The following is an 11205-nucleotide window of genomic DNA, read 5'->3' as shown; positions in this document are numbered from 1 at the left end:
TTTATCTCTAATTTGTTTATGCTGTTGTTTATCGTGCAAGCTTGCGTTCCTTTCTGGCTACAAAATCTGCTAGTGCCTGGCTTTCGCCCGAATTTAGTTCTATCTTACTAAGTTGATCATCGAGGGAATTTAACTGCTCTTGACAATGTTCTTTTAAAATAGCTATGAATGAAAGGGATGCGTCATTTGAAACCTTTTCCCATCGAGCGAGGAGTTCAGGCCTGAGCGCACCGAGGGAGCACCTAACATTAACTCGAAGTCCTTTGGGTATTGTCCTGTGCTGCGAGTAGGATTTGTAAGTGTGTAGGTGGAATCGGTAGTTAGTTTGTTTAGTGGCTAGTTTTCTGGCGACCAGGAAAATTCGACTTTTGGGTTCAGGGCGATTGGTGCTGCCAGATGTGAGTCATCTGCGCTTGTGCCGAGTCGACCTCTTGACGGGTGTTCTGTGTTTAGGGGACTTCTGTTTGGGGGTGGTATCGGTGTCGAGGTCCGCGTCGGTGACAATCTGGGCGCTAGTGTGCGTCACTAATCGCTTAGGTGTCTGTGTGAAGTGGTCGCTTTGTTGTTTAGTGGCTACTTTCGGTGTGATTCCTACGTGCTGTTCCGCTGGTGTGGGATCCACGGTTACCGTCTGTGTGCCAGCGTCGCGAGTCTCTGGAGTGAACTGTGTGGAGGTGTCCTGGGTCCTAGCGGGGGCAGGCTGTGTTCGTTCAGGGGTGTTGTCGCTTTTGTGGGTGGTCTGTTGCTGAGTGTTGGCCAGAGTGGGAGAGGGAGCATGAGTGGGCTGTAGCGTCCGCCTAAATGTGTTTCTCAGCCGGTAATTTATGTTGTCTGCCATTACTTGGACGCCAAAAAAAATAGGGTGAAGTCCATCTCTGGCCAGGAGTGCCTCGGGGTCATGATGGATCTGAGCGTGGTGGATGATTTCAACGTCTTTTTGGTAATGTTCCATGTCCAGCAAAAAATTGTTGAGCTTAAACGAGTCCTGTGCGTGAGCTGCGAGTTGGCGGAATTGTGGCATGTGTCTGTGGTGCAAGTTGACTACCCTAGGAAGCACGGTTGTCAAGTGCAGTTTCGTGTTTGGTCTGTTGGCATGGACCTCGTGTACCAGTGTATTCATGGCCTCAATGGTCTATTCCGCACTGCTGTGTTTCAGGTCATTAGTCCCGCAGTGAATGACGAAGTGCGTGATGTTCTGTGGTGCAGCGGCTATCAGTTTCCTTATGTCATTGGTTTTGGCGCCGCTCTGAAACCTAATGTATGGTGCATGTTCTCCGGGAGGAAAGTGATTGTGGATGTGCTTGTATTGACTATCACCTATCAACGCTACATGTGCCAATGAAAGAAGGGGGAGAGGCTTACCTTGTTCCGTCATCTTCCGTTGACTGGAGTCCATGGTAGAGAGAGGGTGTGGTAGATGGTCCTTGGCGATCACAAAATGAACAAGGGAGGGGAGAACCTCAGGTTGCTAGAGCCAACGTTTCGACAAGGGGACTTGTCTTCGTCTGGGCAAAGCGTTCATCATCGGCAGGGATTAAATAGGGCCTTCGCTCCGAGGAGGAAGGCCCCGGGGGTGGGGAAGGAAAGTGGTGTGGGAGGGGATGCGTGTCAGGAAGGGGAGGGAGGTGAATCATGATTCGTTAGGCTGCAATAGTAACACTGTTATGAAAATTTTACCTTGAATAGCAAAATCACTTTTGTGTGCTTCACTAATAATGCTTAAGCCAGGGTATAGCATTCTTTTAGAGTTTCACGCATTTTTTTTCGACACTTAAGGAAACGACGCCTTCCAGCTGATTTCACCTATGCTGCCTTTCACATTCATCAACACCAAAAACAAAGAAATCGACCAACGTACTAGCATGCTAGAATTTGTTTTCTCAACTTGAGCCGTGTGCAAAAACTGAAAACAGTATGATGAAAAAAGCAACGCGAAATGCCGAATAAAAATTTCGGATTCGCAGCATGCATGTAAAAGAAATGAGAATGACGCTACACACACACGGATGTCTCGTCGAGAAGCCCGACACATTCCTGGAGTTTGTTGCTCGGCCGCGCGAACACCTGTCGTGTCATCCGCTCATCACGCGCGCAAAGCCCATCCGTTCTGCGACGTTTCACAGCTGGCGATCGCCCCTCAGAGCTCGACAGTTCGGCACTACTTCTCGCCGCAATGCATCCTTGCATAGCCACCACACCATATGCCTCGTCATGTGATTGCACAGACGAGCTGTCTAGTCAGAGACAACTCGAAAGCATCGCGGTGACCTCGAAATTCGCTCACCTTTCCCACTTCTAGGGTTTAACAAACGACGAATGAATGCAAGGAGCAGCAAATCGCAGCGCCGGCACCGCCATTCGAGCAATTTTCGCGCTTCACTAACCGCGCGGAGGGATGATTTCTCACTGCGAGCGAAGGGTTTGCAACGGGAGAGCAATTAGCGCCCCTATGCGGCTGTACGCTTAAGCCTTCACTATTAACGCTCTCAAGGGTTGCTTATTTCAGATGTGCTCTTATAACGCCATACCATTACATTGTGCAATCAAAACAAGACTTTTGTAAGCTTAGTTTTGTCTTGAAATAAATACCCGTTAAAGTGCGGCTACCTAACGCCGTATAAATCAACATTTCATTAACTCATTTACATGATTCGGGTACCTTTCGCCGGGCGAAATGATGGCGGCGAATTTCAGCCATTTTTTGCAATGGCGGCACAACGTAAACGTGATGAAACGTCATTCTGACATCACTCCAACATGTGTGCCTATCACGTGATTTACGTGATATTGTTCCAACCAATCAGATTTTAGGAAGTTGCCATTTCCGGTGTGCAGCTATTTTCTCCAAATTAGTAAGTCGAGCGCAAGTGCTCTCGCACGGAACACTTGTAGCTTATTTTCCCTTCACAATCACATATATGTACTAGCCGGGCACCAAGAATAGCGCTACGAAAATGCATTTTCAATGCCACGTCAAATCGACGTCACCGCGAAAAGTGCACGTGTAACCGACCCTGATTGACACGCCCATTGACGGCGACTGACACTTCTGACAGCCAATCAGAGAGGCAATATGGCGCCGACAGGCGAATGTGAATATCGAGAATCGGTCCCCTGGAGGAATGCCTGGAGGCGATGCCTTTCTAAATGGGCCGAAGGAAGCCGGAACTGGCCGAAGCGCTAGCCAACGAACGCAGCGTCTGGGGAGGGTAGCATGGCGGTCCGCGTTACTACGTTTGTCGTGGTCCTCCTTTGTGGTGCCAAGGGCATGAACCATCGCTGGCATGAGCATTTGTCACTCTTCCGATATGAGATATGCCGACAGCAGTGAAATTCGCTGGTGCGATGTACGAAAACGTGGTAAGGTCCTGAGTAAACCTGTGTTTATAGCGTGCGTCAGCGGGCTCGACGGATAGCGCGTCGTCTTTTGCGCGCCTTCACTGGAAACGCTATGCTGACGGCGGGGCTCATTTCCTCCATGGCGGAGCAGCTGGTGGGAGACCACTACCCGGGTGACATCTCGCATCTTGGCGGTAAGTTAATTTTCTTCGAACCTGTTCATTATTTCAAAGCCTTTGCGCACAACTGGCCACGTCAACACAGCTACTACAGAGACGCGAAGACGCAGTGCCTATCGCGGCAGCACGCAGCGCTGAAAGGTTGTTTGCTGGCGGCACACGGGCATGAATTTGCGTGTAGTGTCAGTGGTCACACGGTCATGGTCAGTATGCCATGCAAATATGCACAGCTGATCCGATCGCGGGGTGCACGATATCGGCGCCGTACTGCCGCCGTACTGCCGCCGTACTGCCATTCATCTCTCGCCGAGAATGGAATATGTGCCCGCCAATAGATCTTCGGCCCGGGCTTTACATTCCCGCCGCATGTTACGCTGTAATTGAAGTAACAGCGCTCGAGCAGTTTAACTACGTAGACTGCGATTCAGCTGTATGCGTTAGGTGTGAGCTTCCTCTTCTTTCACTTGTATTTCACTTGTACTTTTATAAATTGTGTATTTAGGGTACGAAGCTCCGTATGATCCAGCTGCGTTCGTACTTATAGCCGAGCCAGTGTAGTCGAGCCTTGAATAGCAGAACGGTGAGATAAAAACAAATTGCTCTGAAGTTTTTCGCCTCTATTTTGGCATTCGCTTTTTCATACTTTGGCTCGGAGCTGAAATGGTACAAACAACTGCAAAATGCACACAGGTGCCCTAGCTCCATTTGCCCTAAATCCCGAAGTTGCAGTGAAATTTAAGGGTAATTGAGCCTTTAATATGTACGAAGAATAAACTTGATTGTTTCATGATTATAACCAATGGCGCAAATAAATCTGACTTTGACTTAAATATGCTGAGGTACCTCTCCAATACCTTTTTTTTTTTTTTTTTAGATAGATAGAACTTTTATTCACGTCAATTGCCAGACAACATAAATCAGGCCTACCAAAGCCTCAAAGGGCTTGAGTGGCAGCGCCTGGCAGACAGCTAACATTGGTAAAACAAAGGAAAATAGAGACGTTGCAATGAACTTTGCAAAAAAAGAAAATGGTCACCAAACAGAATGAAACAAATATATAACTATTACAACATCATTTATTTTTATTTGATGTTAAAGGAAATTTATTTGATGTTATTTGATGTTTGATGACCTTATTTGATGTTAAAGGAAAAAGTGTGGTTTTTCTGCAATTGGCACTGTTAATTCATCATACCTGTGAGAATGTGAAATCAGTGCTAATCATGCCAGATTTCAAATTGAGGGACGCATGCAGAATTTGAAGCAAACCAGCCTTCTACTGAAAATATCGTTCTGCTGTGGTCTGTTCTTTTGAATGGTGGCATGTATTGTAGAAACGATGCTGGATATCGATATGGAAGTGATGTCTCGTCTGAGGCTAGCTTGTGAATGACTGCCGTGGTTATGAATTTCTTGTTGCCTGGCCCACCTCGAAATGTGGTTAAACAGTCGTGTTCCATTCTGCGACCGGCTCCTTTTTGTGCCTTGCATTTTGCCTTACATACTTGATTCTAGTCCATTTTTTGCACTGTGCTGCTGTTAAATGTGTCTTTTTACCTTGCAGCAAGCTCCACATAGCTTTACCAGCAATGCCTCTTCCAAGCTCTCCAGTATAGCTGTGCCAGCCTTTCACTTGGTGCTAGGATGCCCAGCACGCAAGCAGGCTTTTGAGGTAAGCACTGAAGACATCTTCCGACACAAGTAGCTTTTATTTTCCTAGTCCACTGCTACTTGTGTGACCCCTCGTTATGTTGATTTTGGCAAGCTAGGTTGCCTATTAAGGGCTCTCTTTTGTTTTTCACCTGCTGCTGTGGCCTACTGCATTGGTGTTCGTCTACTGAGCCCAAAGACGCGGGATTGAATTGTGGTGGCTTCGTTTCGACAAGGCGAAATGCATATTTGCTCGTGTGTTATGCAATGTCAGTGCATGTTAAAGAATCTTTGGTGGTCGAAATTTATGCACAGTGCTCCTCTATGAATGGAGCTATTGTTCAACTTTGAAGCATTACAGGGACACTGATGGCAAGCTGAAGTTGACCTGTGATGATGAAGTTCCGCATCCTAACCACAAAGACGACACTTTTTCTGAAAGTGGAGCTTTATAAGCCAGAGAAAGCAAAACATACAATTGTCATCAGCACCGGCTGATTTCGGAAGTAAATTGCGATGCGCTGACTCCGTTTTTTTTTGGCACAGATTCCAGAGGCTAGGCGGAACTGCCATTCACCTCAGAACGGTTATCATGGAGTCCTTGGTGCAGAGTTCATGAGTTCAAATCGAGTGGCGGGAAAATTTTTAAATGTAATTTTTGCGCCAATCATTGTGTTGATGGCCTTTGCGCTGCTGTTAAAAACCGGGATAGCAGTATGGTATCCCATAAAACTAGGTTCAGGACTTGCAGGAAGTGGTTTATCACATTCCGCTAGCTTGTGCAAGAAACTACTTCAGGGATATGTTCAGGTGTCTTTAATGTGTTCCTGAGTGAGCACTAACTCGTTAGGGGGAAGGCAGCTTCTAATCTGGCACTACAGTGCCAATGTCGTGAGTGTAAATCATAAGATGACCCATCAGTGTGTACGCCTGATTTCTGTGACACTTCAGTGGTGTATAGAAGTGGTAAACAAATCTGTAAGGTATTTGATGCATATCTCCAAGGCAACGGCTGTATGAGTAGCGAAGCCATTAGTCAATCTTCAACGGAAAGAATTTTCTCTTTTAGATGACGTGCTTGTATATCAGTTACAGTTATTTGTTGTCCTGCCTTTCGCTGGTGTGGGTCATGTGTGGCGCATCTTCATGCGAGCCTTCTTTTCCTTCACAAAAAATTCAATTGATAGTCCAACTTGTTTTCTTCTCTTTTCCTGTGTTGCATCTTCTGGCTGGTTTTAAATCTGTAACTAAGCTCAGAGCGTGATAATTACAGCCGGAAAACAGGGCTACTGAATGTGAGCTTGGCATACATGCGTACTGTATGTGTGAAAGTGCAGTTTACAATATTCAGAAATGCTTGATAGCCTTACAAGAATCTAAAATTTTGTTGGAATTCCTATTTGTTCTCTGTTCAATTGTGTCGAGAGTTTTTCCACTTCATCATGTGATTAGAGCCACTTTGGTACATAAGCTGAAATCTTTTCTTTAGCCTGCATGTTTCTCACTTTTGGGACAGAAACGTGGAGGCTAATGAAAAGAGTTCAGCTTAAAAGAGTATAGACACCTAATCTTGGTGGCATGTTTTCTTCTCTATAATGATGCGGAAGACACTACTATGCATGAATCACCATCTGGTGTTCGCGTGAGACCGCTAAATAATTTATAATAAACTTTTTCTGCCATCCTGTTTCGGTGAACAATTTGACTATGGCTGTGACATCAAAGAGAGGTTATAGGTCACGTGAGGCGTGGAAAAACTGCACTTATAATCGCTGCTTCATCATTTTAATTCGCTACAGCGCTGGCGCCAGCATTCCTTAAGAGCCAGAAGTACCAATTGTATTGCAGTTTTTCATGCCTCACGTGACCAATAACCTCGCTTTGACGTCACAGCCATCATTCAGCTGTCGAAACCGAAACAAATACAGCAGGCGAAAGAAATTTGATTATAAATTATTTAGCGGTCATAGGAGGATGCCATGTGGTAATCCGTGTATAATACTTTATGCCTTATCACAAAGAAAAAATCACGTGCCAAACGATAAGGACAGCAAAGTGAGCTATGGAAAGAAAAATGATAAGTCTAACATTAAGAGACCAAAAGGGGGCGGAGTGGGTGAGGGAACAAACGCGGGTTAATGACATGCTACTTGAAATTAAGAGGACGAAATGGGCCTGGGCGGGGATTGTAATGGGAAGACAACATAACCGCTGGTCCTTAAGGGTAATGGAGTGGATTCCAAAAGAATGCAAGCATAGCAGGGGGCGGCAGAAAGTTAGATGGGCGGATGAGATTAAGAAGTTTGCGGGGATATGGTGGCCACACCTAGCAAAGGACAGGGTTAATGTGGAGACATGGGTGAGTCCTTTGCCCTGCAGTGGGCCTAGTCAGGCTGATGATGATGGTATGTGTCGCACCTGCTGCTTCGTGCTATCAGCTGGCCCATGCTTGGCCGACCAGGCTAGCCAAATTTGTGATGTGGGTTTTCTATTGCACCTGCATTTGTGTACACAGAGGACTTTAATGGTAGCAGGTGATCCTGTGCATGTGTTCACGCCACAGCACACATGACCCACACTGAAAGCTTCTCTGCCTTTAGTAAGACAGCTGCATCAGTCTGGGGCATAACGTATCCCAGTGCTAGAGTATGAGTAAATTGCTCTGGAATTTTAATCTGGTATCAGGTAGCATAGCGCAAAAGAAGGCTAGCGCGGCTGCCTAATATTCTCTTGTGCAGCTGTGTTGGATTTTCAGTGCCTGTTAGTATAATCCGTGAAAGTTCACTGTAACCCATTCGTTTCGATGTAAATTAGGAAGTCCTTAGAGCCCTTTACTTTTTAATGATAATAACAAGGTAATGCAGTAATTCAATTGTACCTGTTCTCTTTCAACACAGTAAAGTGCTGCTGGGTAGAGTTCACAGTTTTACTTTGTAGGTGTGCTCAGGCTGTCATCATCGTCATCATCATCATCATCAGCAGCAGCAGCAGCCTGACTACACCCACTGCAGGGCAAAGCCTCTCCCGTGTCTCTCCAATTAACCCTGTCCTTTGCCACTTGCGGCCACTGTATCCCCGCAAACTTCTTAATCTCATCCACCCACCATCTTTTCCTGTGTGTGTGTCTTTTTCGCCATTCTGAAATTCAATCATACAAATGGATTGATGCACGTAGTATCAGGTGCGTAATGTGATACCACCAGATCACGCCAAACTGTGCTCAGATTTGCCTCATTGCTGCAGGGGCAATAAGGCAGGCTTGAGGCTGAGTGGTGCAAAAACATGATTTTTCAAGAATGTCTTTGTGGAAATTGCAATTAATCATGTGAATTTGCTTTCATTTTAGGAGCTGCACACAAGCTGTGCGCCTTTCCATGCTGATCATGCTGGCCAGGTACGCTTATGGTTACATTACTAGGTTGTTTTCATAATGGCAGTTGTGGATTTCTGTGTGGTTTTAAAACATAAATTGTGTAAGTATTTGGCCTGCCACAAAAGTATAGTGGTGCATTCAAGGCCAGTGTTACAAAGCGATGTTTTGATTGCTGCAAGAACTTGAAGGTCCCTGTGTGGTCACTGTGGAATGCCCCCTCCCTGCTTAGGAATTGCTATTTGGGTTACTCAGTCATTTGGCAGAGGAATAGTGTATAGAGATAAGGGATGTAAGAATGCTTCCAACTAAAGAAAAAAATCCAGCAAGCAGTCATAGAAGCAGAAGTACAAAAATGGCAAGGCTTTCTCTAATTTACATAGAATCTTTTTCACTTAGACTTCTTATTGCATAGAACGGCTGATGCTTGGCTTACACACATATTTTCTTTAGGTATGCAGTAGGTCTCACATTCTTGTATGATATGGTCACGGTGCCAAAAAATGATGGTGGTGTTAGAAAACTTCGAATATAGAGGAATGTCTTACAATCAGCAGTGAGACGTGAGGCCAGTGTTCCTCGAACTAAGTTTGTACACCTTTCATGTCTGGCTGATGCAGCAGCTGTTCTGGTTATACAACTTCAAGTAGAAGTTAGATACAGAGCACCAATAGCACTATCTATACAAGTCGCAGCGTGCTCGACATTGCACTTGTTTCGCTTACATGCTCCCATCTTTCATTTGTTAAAAAGTGGCCAAAAGTGCTCAATAAGCTGAGTAGGCCTCAGAAAGGCACTTCGACCTCGTATATAGCAGTACAGTTCTTACAGAATAATATAACTTGTGTAAGTATGGAATGACCACAATTGAAAGGCCACATTTCTTTTCAACTAAAGTGGCTGTTTGGACTTGATGGTCAATGATCATGGTTAAAGAATGCAGTGTGAAAAAACAAGGACAAATGAAAAAGTGGACAGGACTGGCGGGTGTCCATTTCTTCGTTTGTTTTTGTCTTTTCGCACTGCATTCTTTAACCGTGATCACGTTTTTTTGTCCTTTATATTTTTTTACAAAGCTCCTGCTTGCAAATGTTAGAACATACGAAAAAAAAATGAAGCCTGGCTGATAACCGCCAGAAATTTTGACCTGCCAAATATACTCACGAATGCAACAGTGAGACAGGTGGGCAAAAAACAGCAGTACAACTTTTTTAGATTTTTGACAGTAGTGGTGCTTGTACTACTGCTAGGATAACATGTCTTCCCAGTCAAAAATTCCTTCAGCCTATCGGTCTGAAGGCTGAAGGAACCCGTAATTTGGGCCTGTTGGGCTGTTGGTGATGGGCCTGTTGGGCTGTTGGTGTTGGGCCTGTCGGGCCTGTTGGTGTTGGGCCTGTCGGGCCTGTTGGTGTTGGGCCTGTCGGGCCTGTTGGTGATGGCCTGATGGTGATGGACCTGTCGGTGTCAGACCTGATGGTTCTAATGGCGTCGGCCTGTTGGCACAGATCCTGCTTGCAGGTATCGGGATAGTGTTAGGCCTAATGAGGGACGCCAGTCCTAATGGCGCACCGTAGATATGTTTTTTCATCACTCAGAAATTTGTGCTGCACATTGCGCATGATAAATAGCTTCTTCGATTAGTGCATCGCAAGCTGTTGCAAAAAGGCAGCGCCTGCTACTAATAATATTTTCCAATTAAGCTGGCCAAAAGGGTCTGTAATGCCCTACGATATATATACTGACAACCAGATATAGGGCAAACGAAAGCTTTATTATAAAATAAAGAAACCTGTAAAGAGGAAGAGGATCAGCAGTCACAGCAGCAGAACCGAGGCGAGGTGCGAGACGAGAAGACGACGATCGGCAGCTGAAGCAGCAGAGCTGACGCGCGGCGTGAGACGAGAGCGTGAACTGTTCCGGGACCTTGCCCGCTCTAACCGGCCTTCACAACAGTCAATAAAGGCCGTTACATCTTGGTGGAGGTGCGGGGTAGCGGATAGACGTCTTTTCGAGTGATTTTGTTGAGGCGCCGGTAGTCAACGCAAAAGCGGATAGAGCCGTCTTTCTTGGTGACAAGGACGACGGGGGAAGCCCAAGGACTGTGTGATGGTTGTATGACTGTGAGGATGTGAGAGATTGCAGGTTGAATTTACACATACACTAAAGGTATAAGCAATAAATGAGGCGGCTTTTATAGGAAAGGAAACTAATCTCGGTATGGGTTTGGGAAAAGGAAAGAAACACGAGAGGAACGAAACAACACACAGAAAAAAACACACGGGGGAACAGAACAAAATCCTTGCGAAAAATACAGGAAAAAGAAAGTCAAAAAGGAAACGCACAAATACTTGTCTCTCATACGAACATCGAGCGGGGAGGACTGGCTGGGTGTCGGGCAGTCAGGCAGTCTCTGGGCATTCCAGTGTCGATGCACTGTTGCCGGCGTTTCAACCGTTGGCCTTCAACGCTACCGCAGCGTCAGCGTCTGTGGGCTCCCAGCACTGTTCCCAGGTCTGGTATCGCGGAAAAGCCACGTAGGCGCCAGAGGCAGCCTGTTTGGAGCAGCTGACGGATGGACGGAGAGGAGTGGCGCCTGGGCCTGGTGGTTGAGGCTCTTGACGACGGATGTCCAGGTCTGGTGGCCCGGACGTCTGCGCCTGAGGCCCA

The sequence above is a fragment of the Amblyomma mixtum genome, chromosome 3, assembly GCF_055824585.1.
Source record: "Amblyomma mixtum isolate Tamu chromosome 3, ASM5582458v1, whole genome shotgun sequence".
Lineage (NCBI taxonomy): Eukaryota > Metazoa > Arthropoda > Arachnida > Ixodida > Ixodidae > Amblyomma > Amblyomma mixtum.
Note: the sequence above shows the minus strand (reverse complement) of the source record.